This window comes from Anser brachyrhynchus (assembly GCF_964034855.1).
Source record: "Anser brachyrhynchus genome assembly, chromosome: 1".
In the NCBI taxonomy this organism is placed as follows: domain Eukaryota; kingdom Metazoa; phylum Chordata; class Aves; order Anseriformes; family Anatidae; genus Anser; species Anser brachyrhynchus.
In genome coordinates, this window is record NC_137694.1 from 180096142 (window position 1) to 180108711 (window position 12570).

Genomic DNA, 12570 nt, shown 5'->3' on the forward strand with positions numbered 1-12570 from the left:
GAAAATCCTTTATATGGCTACGTGCGAGTCCCCATGTAACTAGTAAGTAGGTCACTGTGCATGTAGGTGTTTACATTTGCAGGGATCTTCCGCTAGGTCTTGCCGGCATACAGCGTATTAACTGTAAAAATAGATTTACACTTGCATCCATAGTAACAACAGTTGTTAAAACATAATATACATTTCTCCGAGGTCAGTGGCAGTAAAACAAACACATTTTTTCCTGGTAGTATATGCTGAACCTCTATAACTCCAACCCAGGTAAACAGTCACTGGAGCTGATTCCATGCCAAGAGCTGAAGACAGAGGGCAATTCTGCAGGCAACGATCATCTGCTGTGTTGTGGGTCAGTGAGCTACTAGGCTAGCGCTTAACACAAGACGTGATGTGAAAGTAACTACGATCAATGGCATATGCAGAAGACAAAGTACAGTGTACGTGAGCTCAAGCCAGTTGATTAGGGAGCCAGGTTCCTGTTGTCCTGATGTGAGTGTATATGTGAGAGGCATTTTTATGGATAACCTGTATTGTTTAAAGGTCAGAGCTGGTGGTTTTAGCAAACAGTGAACTCCAGGTGCTTATAAATCTTGTAGGATCAAAGCTTGTACTTTAATTTTAGGGGTGTTTTGTGCGTATTCCATTTCTTTAATAAATCCTAAATGGTTGGTTGTGATAATCACAGCCATGGAATAAATGACAGGCTGTATTAGGAAAAATAGCCAATGAGCTAAAGTAGGGGATGCTTCTGGGGTGGCTCTGCAGTGTATGAGGAGACTGAACATGATGGTGCATTGACACCATGAATTCTCTAGAATTGCTTCTGGCAATAAGATACAACACAAATAGGTTTCATGTAGTTCATCGTGTCTGTATGTTAGATTTATGTGACTAAGAATTCAAAGTGTTGAAAAAGTGGTTTTGTTATAAACTTTAACTTGGGATATGTACTTAAGGAAGTTTTTAATTACATTAAAAAGATTCTGGTTAAATGGATGAACTTCCTACCACAATGTATATTTTAGTACATGTGTTTAATCAATTTGTTAATGCCAATGACACTGAATACCTGATGATAAATTCTTTGAAACTGGGCTTTTAACCCCCATGACAGAATTTATCTGACATGTCTATCACCTCTGAGAACAAGAGGTGATAGACATGTCAGAGTTTAAATCAGAACTCCTGAAGGCATGAAACTCCTAGAAGCAAATCTAATAGAATTCTTGCCTGGAAAATTTATCAAAAAGGGCCATATAGATGTCATGTCTAAAACGTGAAATCAAATAGAGATTCCCTTGATGCCAGGGAATATCATGAAGCAGATCATCTTGACTGCCAGCACACAGCACATACAGGGCAACCAGGTGATCAGGCCCAGTCAGTATGGGTTTATCAAAGGCAGGTCCTGCCTGACTAACCTGATCCCCTTCTGCGATAAGATGTCATGCTTAGTAGATGATGGAAAGGCTGTGGGCGTTGTTTACTTGGATTTTAGCAAAGGATTTGATACTGTTTGCCACAGCATTCACCTGGAGAAACTGGCTGCTAATGGCTTGGATGCACTGTTCACTGAGTGAAAACTGGCTGGATGGCTGCGCCCAAAGAGTCGTGGTGAATGGAGTTAAATCCAGCTGGAGGCCGGTCACTAGTCCCCCAGGGCTCAGTACTGGGGCCACTTCTCTTCAGTATCTTTATCAATGATCTGGATGAGGGGATCGAGCGCACCCTCAGTAGGTTTGCAGGTGACACCGAGTTAGCTGTGACTGTTGATCTGCTTGCGGGTAGTAGAGCTCTGCAGAGGAATCTGAATGGGTTAGATCAATGGGCCGCATCCACTTGTATGGCATTCAGCAAGGCTAAATGTCAGGTGCTGCGTGTGGGTCAACTACCCAATGCAGTGGCTTGGGAAAGTGCATCTGGGAAGCTGCCCAGCAAAAAAGGACTTGGGACTGCAGGTCAACAACTGGTTTAACATGAGCCCTCAGTATGCCCAGGTGGCCAAGAAGACCAAAGATATCCTGGTCTGCATCAGAAATCGACTAGGGAAGTGATTGTCCCTTTGTGTGCAGCACTGATGAGACTGCACCTCAAATATTGTGTTCATATTTGGGCCCCTCCCTACAAGAAGAATATCGAACTGTTCAGGTGTGTGCAGACAAGTGCAATAAAGCTGGTGAAGGGACCAGAAACTGAGACTTATGAGGAGCGGCTGAGGGAACTGAGGTTGTTTAGTCTGGAGGCTGAGGGGAGACATCATCACTCTCTACAACTACCTGAAAGAAGTTTGCAGTGAGGAAGGTGTTGATCTCTTTTCTCAGGTAACACGTGATAGAACATGAGGAGATGGTCTCAAGTTGTGCCAGGGGAGGTTTAGATCGGACATTATGAAATATTTCTTCATTGGAAGAGTGGTTAGGCAGTGGAACAGCCTGCCCAGGGAAGTGGTGGTGTTGCCACCCCTCAATGTATTTAAGAGGTGTATGGACGTGGTGCTTAGGGACATGGTTCAGCAGTGGACTTCATCGTGTAAGGTGGTGGTTGGCTTTGATGATCTTAAGGGTCTTTTCCAACCTAAGTGATTCTATGATTCTTTTTGAAGAGTTTTAGTGGGCATGGAGTGACAGGCTACAGAAGGAAAAGTAAAACTCAGCAGCTATCATCAACAGCTCCCTCACTTCACGTTAGTCTGTTAGTCATGCACATAGATGCATGTGGTAAAAAGTGGAAAAGAAAGCTATTTTAAGATGATGCCATTTAAGCCACTGGAAGTCTGTGTTTAGATTAAAATCTGCCCTTGTCCTGGAAACAGAGGTAGGAGTATGGTGTTAGCCCAAACTGTCTGGTTGAGTCGTACTGTTTCCTTTGGAGTTACTACAAGTTGGTTTTGAATTACATAATTGCAGTTCAGATCATATTTATAAGCACGTGTTTAGGAAATAAAATAATCCAGGGCAAGAGAACTATGGCCTTGTTCACCCCACAGTCATCTAATGGCAGGAAGACTTCATGGATCAAACTTGTATGCTAGGCATGAGAACATAAAGGAGACGCAGTATTTTCTGACCCAGGCAAGTGCACAACATATGAGTGAGAGCAGCAGCTGACCCAGGTCCTCTTCTTTTAGATAAGAACTAAGAGGATCTACACGGAAGTTCATCTTACTTTTATAGGGGGAGAGGCTCACAGATTTCACAGTGATGAAATGGGACATCCTGGAACGTCAGGATTTCTGCTGGGGCTTTACTTTCCATTTCCTTTTTTTTTCTTTTTTTCTCCTGGCAGCAGCCCAGAGCTGTGCCTGCAGTTACCCCTCTGAACTCATGCCTCCACTCTGACCTTTAGCTGTTATTTGCTTCTCCCATGTCTCAAAGCTTTCAGTTGTTCTCAGGTACCTACTGTCATTTCCCAATTTAGGTTTGCCAAGTGCAATTTCCTTTCTTCAATTTCATTCAAAAAAAAATCTGTCTGCTGACTGTCTACTTCAGTGTGACAGCAGATATACATTCTCCTGGCAATCATGCTGTCCTCTGAGTAACTCAGTTCATTAATAAAAAATCAAACATTTAACACCTCTGAATCCCTAACACACTGTCCCTGGTAATAATAACCTGCTAATATTGTAACAAACAACATGTTTTCTCGCATGCTGAGGGAACTTCGCTTTGCTGTGATTTTCTGGGATCAGCTTCTTTGACCCTCTGTGGGAGCATTCAGTTCTCTGGAGGTCAAGTCAGCAAGTTTTTGCACAGGAGCCTGCAAGCAGCTGGTGAATCTCACACAGTATCAGAGTACGTCCTTCTAATTTATGCTTGATGACTTACTTCCCTGATAACTGTTTGTCTAAAAGCGTGTATTCAGTCAATCAACCAGAAACATTAGGTTAGTATTTTCAGATGAATAAGAAGGAAGGAAGTTTGGAAGTGGTTGAAGACGTCATGGAGCTGTTTCCAAAACGCTGTTTGGACTAGGGGAAGCTGCAAATTTAAGCACAGTAGGTTCACAAGTGACTTCAGAATATCTGCAAAAAGAGCTCAGTAGGTAATGCTTTCTAGCCAGTCTTTCCCAGCTTTTACAAACACTGAAAGGAGCAGGTGAGTTCTGGGGTCAAACCCACATTTGATCCATAGTTCAAGTTTGGAGAATGCCATAAACCCAAGGAAATGTTTGCACGTATGGAATACTGGACATAAGAGATAGAAGAGCATCAGACAGCATTGACTGCCTCATAAAATCCAGTTGAAATCTGAAAACGTTTTTCCAGATGGCAGTTAGTCACATCTGTCATTTGTTTTCTTACTTACCAGAAGAAAATAAACAAGTTTATATATGAATAAAAATCAAATATGTTTCTTAAAGAATTTATAAAGGAATTAGCTAAACAAGGGGAGATGGAGTAGACAATACTTGTGCCAGCCCTGCTCCACCACAGCACCTAGAAATGAACAGTGTAAGTTTTACAGTTTTAGTACAAAACCTTCCCTAAATTGTATTAGGAAGGTAAATAGTGCTTTACAAATCAAATGTCTTCAGTATTACATTTTCAATATAATTGCATCTCCCTGTGGCCACTCAGCCATGAAAATGATTACTGTGTAATTCCCAGAATCTTAAGCCTATTTAAAATATTGATAGGAATATTAATTAAATCTTCCAAACACTATAGAAAGAGTAGCCTGGGCAAATGAGCCTAAATTCCTGAAAAATACAATAACCATTAATTATGTCAGGACAATCAATCACCATTTATTTCTCAGTCAATAAGAACCATAGCTAATGGCTGACTAAGCTCAGTTAAGGTTTGATGAAGTACATTCTTTTAAATAGAAGTTAAATTAACCCATATTATTTGCCAGCAGGATAAACAATAGGTCGTCTTATTTACTCAACATGAATTCTGTCTCAAAATGTATGTATTTCGAAAACAAGATTCAATGTACTGTGTTTTCCTAGGTCGCCAGTCAATCTAGAATATTATTAAAGATTTTTTCCCTTGATGGATTAAATGGAGAAAAATCTGTAACATCAACCTTTGTGATTCTTTTATATCTGTTAATCTAGTACCTAGTTTTTGATATCCAGACTAACTCCTGGGGAGGTGGAAAGAGAAAATATTTCTCATTAATTTAAGGAGCACACCTAGCCTCAGTAGACCTACTTGCTTCATGACTTGTAGCAACTTGGCCCTTAAGCTATCTCTGTGTCGGTGGTAGAGGTCTGTCTGGGAGAAACCCCAGGAAGCACCCCTGGAAAGCTGTTACATGACATTTCACCAAGCTGTTAACGTACCTATTGCAGATGCCAGACTCACTTGTTGCTGCTGTCAGGTTCCCACCTCCTATATTAAACAGATAAAAATGAGAGTGTTAAGGTCCATGACATGCTAGAAGCTGCTGCAGCCTTGCCTTGAGTATGAGGTGATCCTGGTACCTACAACATCCTTGAACATGAGGGATGTATAATGACTCTACTGCAACTTCTTGTTAGAGTCCTTTACTGTTTCCTCACAGCTTGGTCTGCTTTTGATTTTCACTGAAAAAAAATATATATATATACTTAGTGGTTCAAGACATCTACAAAAAAAGGTGAATTGTTTCTTTGCGATGATTTTTTTTTTTAACTGCCCTAGAGTAGAAGATACTCTCTTTTAGAGGTACACAAGTTACATCTCCTATCAAGACCCATTCTGTGGGCTTTCCCAGAAGACATTCATGTACCTCAGCCAAAATGCAGTTTCTCTTTTTGAATCACATCTTTACTTTTTCTCTCATGCTTCCTTTCTGACAGTCAAATATAAAACTGGAGCAAAAAGACAGTTGGCAACACCACACTTTGCAGGGCAGCTGCATTTCCCACCTTCCCTTCTCCTTTGCCCGTTGGTAGCTTTGAAGGTGTCTAACACCAACATTGGTGGTGACTCTTCCTTCAAGCATATGAGTATCCTTTTACAGAGGAGTTGAAGACTTTTTATTGGATGGAGTCCGGGAACGGGGAAATACACCTCTGAAAATACAAATGATGTTGTTTTAGTGTACAGAATTCTTCCTTAATTGCTGTCATTGCTGTTTGTTGAGTTGTAAGTATGGTCTCCAATGGCTCATGCTTGTGATTATGTCACAGGAAATGACCTCAGCTGAGTTGTGGTAACTCTGCATCTGTCGCAGCAAGTTAGAAGTAATTCAACTTCATCCTCTGTGAAAGAAATTTAAACTAAGGTACAGCAAGAGCCTGCATACAGATATTTTCATTTATTAACTTGATCCTGTGTCTAAACAATCTGATAAATCACCTCAAATATTTATGGAGTACAATATTCTGTGATTCCACTGCACTGCAATAAATAGCAACTAATATTCCCTGAATTCTTCACAGAATAACGTGATTTATAAAATACTTACATAACTTGAGCAAATTGCACTTTTTAATCTTCTCTTGCCTACTGAACTAGAGGTGATTTGTAATTTCCTTTAAAAGTAGGCCACCTAGTGCCTACAGAGCTACATCACAGTGAAAAACCCACTGCAAACAGCTTGTTTTACTCACTGTTTTGCACTCCATTTAAACCACGAAGCTGCTTGCTCCTTTTCAACACATACTATGAGTTACGTTATAACAAAATTTAAAGAGCGGACATTTTGGGTTGTGATTTCACATCAACGGATCTTGCCCGTTCCCTGCCTTGCTCTCTGCTATTTTCTGAGGCCCAGCACTGTTTTCTGTCAGGCCTCTTTGCCAACTAGTGTAACTCCCTAACATGGTCAAGAACAGGCAATGACCATAACAACACGGTAGGGATCTGCTGGGTTAATGAGCTAAATCAAATTACAGCAGAAACACTGACAACTCCTTCTTCTCCAGAATGTCACCGAGCTGCTATTAGAGGCGAGGAAGAAGGCCCCAGTCCTTTACAAGTGCTATTAAAAAATCATGAGCTAAGCAGTTTCCATACTGGAATGTGACATCTCCAAAGAAAGGTGAAAAGCATAGCTTGAAATGATGTTGCTAATTCTGTAGCTGCCTGATTAGTTGCTGATGATAGTTACTGTTGTAACCAGCGTCCAGGGAAGAGACTTCAAGCCAGCATTTTGCTGGAGCTTTCCTTCCTCCTCCCAGTGAAACAGAAGCAGAAAAAAAAACAACCATTTGTGGTCATTTAAGATGCCATGGTCCTTTCCATGTTGTGTCTGAATTCTGGTAATGGTCAATCCGATTTTCACGTTGGATAAATCTTCTCCACCTTAGCAAAATTATCTCAGTGATCTCAAGTGAGAGGTGAGTTGTTATTATTATTATTATTTTTTTTTTTTTAATGCATGTGTAAGAACTGTAAATACTGAACTATTCAGCCTTGCACATGGTATAGCATAGCTAAAGTCAGCCCTATGTGGCTGCCAATGCATTTGACAACATTCTCCTTTTTTTCGTAAGTTCAGCCTTTCAGGTACAATTCTGTTTCCATTTTGTGAAAGATCAGAAATTCCTCACTCTGGTTGCCTTTTGAAGAAGTACAAAGCTTTTACTTAAACAAACAGCAACAACAAAACAAACAAACAAAAAAACAACACAACCACTAGTTAGGGGATCAGATCCATATTACTAACAAGAACATTTGTAGAAATCCTATGTCTCAGAGTGTAATGCTTCAAAAAAATGATTAAATGTCAGAAGTTATAAACAAATGCTTTCTATATTTGACCTAAATCAAATAATGGACTTACTGCACCTTCATTTAACACGTCTTTTGTTAATTACTGGTGTATAGACTGGGTTCTTGGATCTGACATGGAGATTATGCCATTTCTGCTGTGATAGGAAATTTAACAGGAGATCAAGTCTAAATGAGCTTCTTTTGGTCATAAATTTCAGAAAATTACAGAAACATTCTGAATTGTAAAGAAGACTGTTCTTCAAGAGAGATGGGGCAAGATGATCTGTATGATACAGTACTGCATGCATACTTTGTGCAGCTGTTTGTCAGCTATGTCAAAGGAAATCTGTTATATCAAATTGACTGAATATTTTGTCCTTGGTAAAATAGTATGTGCATAGATGGACATCAGTTCTGTAACAGTGCTCCTCATTTTTTTTTTCCCTTTCGCAGAATTTTACTTTTGACTTGGGTTCACTGCTCATTAATTTTGAATGGTGAAAGACTGTTGAATGAAAAAAGAGGTGTGCACGATCACACTTCAGCTGAATGTCAGAGAGATTTTTATGTAATGAATGTAGTCCAAGAAATGACAGTCTTTATGTACACACAGCACATTAATATTTTAAATTAGGTTTTTCTTTCTAATTATAGAATCATAGAATCATGAATCAAGACATATTTTACAAAGAGCCATAGAGCACTTCAGGATTGCTACAGAGAACACTGTTACAGAAACAACTGTAATTCGAATTTTTAAATGATATCTTAAAACTTGTCAGCTATAAAACTGACATTCATTTTGCCTAGAAACTCAGCCTTAACACAATCAATACAGATCAGGTTTCTTCTCTCTTTTCAAGTGCAGCTATGTAGAAAATTATCCTTTCCTTGGACATCTTAGGTACAAGGGGACAAAATAAATGCCCTGAATTAAAAACAAACAAACAGGCAAACAAGGCTATAATCTCTACAATGGATCCTGGCACATTTTCCATTTCTCAGGTTTGGCTCTTCCTGCACCACATACCAACTACGAGGACTGGACTTGTGTGTTCTAATGCTGTACCTCATTAAATATCCTCTATTTTCTGTGATAAGGAAAATCAGCCAGCCAGAATAGGAGGAACTGCAATGCTCCAAAGGGTTTCCTTTCTGTGAATGACGAAGGAGGCAGGATGAGAAAGTATATCTTCAGGCAAACCTGCCTTGCCAGAGCCTGAGAGAATTAGGATCCGAAGACAAAACATTTGGCTATTTCCTGACAAAGGATGTGTGCAAACTCTGCAATGATTCTTCCCAAACCTTGATGTTCTCAGCATTCTTCACACAAGCTATTCTTATCAATCAATTTTCAGAAACAAAAAATGTTTTCAAAGCCCTGGAAAATCAACATAATTTTGCCAATGAAGTAACTAAATTAGATTAACGTAACTTTGCTTTTGGATATAAAAATGGTAAAGTTAGGCCTGTAGGAGAAATGAAATCCATTTCTTTTTTCTTCTCTTTTTTTTTTTTTTCCTCCTTTAGTATGATGCATTTAAATGTTATATTACTACAGAATCCATCATCTGTACATTATTATAACTTACCTTTCAGTGACTTTATTATACAAATATACAATCCTCATGAAGGATCACATAATTCTGTTTATGACTACTGTATACTTTTTAGCATAAAGGGGAATAAACACGAGTATTATAGAGGCTTCAGCCACTAATTTATTTCCTGTACCACAACTTTATTGCCCCTAAAACCCCCAAAATTGCAATTTGTCAATCGTTATTTCACTTCTAGTAGCAGGAAAATTATTAGGAAACCTTCTGACTGCAGTCTTTCCTGATAACCATCTTGCAGGGACAAGCCTCAATATTTCCACATCTTCAAAGCCAATGAAAGGAAAAGCTGCTGGTAATTCTGGAAACTTTTCTGCAGATAAGGAAAAAAATGATGCAATGCTTTTTACAACACAGCTTTCAGGATCAAAGTATGACTTATCTATAGCACATCTGTTTTATTATGCAGCATGTGGCCTGGGCAATCATTTGAAAGCAAATACCATTTCTCATTTTCTATTCACTTATAGATAGAACAGTGTCTTATCAGATGAAAATGATGATACACTGTTAAAGTTCAAACAAGTTGATTTTAATATACTTTTATGATTATTATTGTTTACATTTCCAAATATTCCTAACACAGTTTCTTGCAAATGACCAAAGAGATCATTGCTTATTCCCCTTTCAACCAATGAAAAACATTTTTTAGAAAATATTTTTTAAATTAAAAGAATGACTAATACATCATTAGTACAATGTCCAATATAACAACAAATGGCCTTACTAGGATGTATAATTTTACACTATTTCTGAATCTCAGAAAACTCAATTTACTGTCACAGTCAACTGAGCAATAAGAGAAACTACTGAAAATGCTTCTGAATATTTTTGCTGCTCTGCAGCTGATACTCTATTTTCTGCATATCACATTTTAGCCACAAAGAAATGCAGAGACTTGTTCTTAGATTCTAGTTTGTTCCATTCACCTGCAGTCTTCCTGGCCAAACTAAAATCATGGAGCTGCTTCTTTGCTCTTTGTCAAGCTGCACCTTGACTCAATGACAGAATATTATAGACATTACTGTGGTCATTATCTTTATGTCTCTAGATGCAGAAAATTTTAAAGTCATTCCTATTTACTTTGGCATAGTTTAACATTACCCTGCCCATTGCATCACTGGCACAATAGACTTCAGATCCTGTCTTCCTTACAGTTTTTAGCCCACAGTTACTGTGTACGACAAAGCCATTTTTAGATATCAGGAGTACATGCGGTAACCATCACTCCAATTCTGTAGGTAAACTAGATTTGTTCTGGAAATACATTTCAGTCTTACTTGTTTACATTCCACATTTCTGCTCTGATCTGCTCCTGTGACAGTTGAAAAATTAAATGTATTTGACTCTAAATAGGCTGTGTAAATGTAGCATTTCTGAGCTCAGAAATTTTCCTGGGAAATCTTCATTGGGAAAATGACATAGCATTCAGTAAACGTAGCTCAGAAACAGTCACTCAGGAATCTTACTACAGTAGGGAACAACTATCAGTATTTCTTTCAGGCATTTCTATTCTTTGTCTCATTCTGGCCGAGATTTTTGGTCTCCAAACCATGATTTGCAAAGAGGTCCTTGGACCAGAGCTTTCAGTGGCCAATTTTCACAACGGCAGCCGTTGGGATAATAATTGCCTTTCTGTGGCATAAAGATTTAGGGATTCTTTGCATCATGATGAGCTTTTATACAACCACATACATGCAGGAGCGTGACACTCTTAGTCTGACACTCCTAGTCATGACACTCCTAGATTGTCTGATTTCTTCCTTGTCACTCCTAGTTTCTTTTTTTTTTTTTTAAGAGAAGTGAAAATGATTTTTTGAGAAGCTACCGATACTCCTGTTATTGCTGAAAAGGTGTCACCAAGCAGTGTGAGAACATGTCAGTTTCCCTTCAATATTTTGACAGAGAAGACAGTAAAATGCATTTAAATGCACTGATGTTTAAAGAGCATTTCTTCTTTTATGTATCAAATGAGGGAGGAAATGAAACAATTTCTGAGTACGTGGTACAATTGAGGAAGTTAAGAATCAGAGAGACTTAAATGATTCACAGCAGCACTTATTTGTGCATGGAATATAAAATTGGGCAATCCAAATGGACATATTGACTGAGACTGACTTAAACCTTAAACTTATGCTGAAGTTATTGTACCATCTGAGAGAAAGAGCACATTTTAACATATGTTGCAGCAGTGCACAGCAAACTGCATAACAAATCCACCAGGAATGAAGAAGAAAATACACCATGAACTGCACATTAGACTATCTTCAGCGTGGGAAAAGGCTCACAACACAAATTATTTCCAGTTTGAGCATATACTCTGTAAAAACAGCAATAAAGTGGGACATGCATAGGAAAGACAAAGGACAAAGGTCAATGAAAAGCAAAGCAACCACCATAAAAATAATTTGGAAACCAGATGGTAACAGGATGGGATTCACCACGAATGCTGTAGCACCTCCACTGTAGTTGAATGAGAGGACACAAAAATAAGAGTCAGGTTTATTTACAAGTAGAAGGAAAAGATTTGAAATGTAACTCAGCAAAGCATCTGTTGTTCCTCTGATTTCACAGCAGAATGTAAGAGACTACTTAAATAGATGAAGTTGCAGAAAATTTAATTATCGCTAAACTTTTACGAGGGAATTCATTATCCCCTGGTGTTACCACAGCTGAAATAATGATGGTATATGACATCTCTTGGCTTTAAAGAGCAAATATATGCAGCAAGTGGTTGGCAATAACTGAGAGATTTCTTGTAGAAACCTTCTTGCAGCGTATACAGTATCTGCAGATTTTAAAAATGATGAGATTTATTCTCAAACAGAGATGATACAAACATTTTAAAAAGCAGCTTATGACTTCTATGCTGATACTATAATCTTAAACTGCAGGAAGGCAAAGATGTACTTGTTAACAAACTTTTCCAATACCTTTTCCAAAAACATTGAAACAGAAAGGTAATTCCAACAATTCCAGGATTCTGCAATAACTTCTAAGGCTGTCTTCAGCAAACTTAGCACTTATGCACTGCTGGTTCAGAAAACGAAGAGGGCTCTCTGTATTAGTGTTGACCTTGACATTACCAATTACACAGTATGGTGTAAAGATCACAATCTTTTACCTAGTTCAGATGTATTTGCCTCATGACTGCACTTTGACAAGCTCATTGTAACTTAGATTCATCCATAAATATAGACTGAAGACATTGAGACATATATTTGATAACAGACAAGAGTTGATTTCAATCTAATGGTCTATCATAACAGTACCTTCTGGATAGTGGGCATATGCAAACAGATATTATTA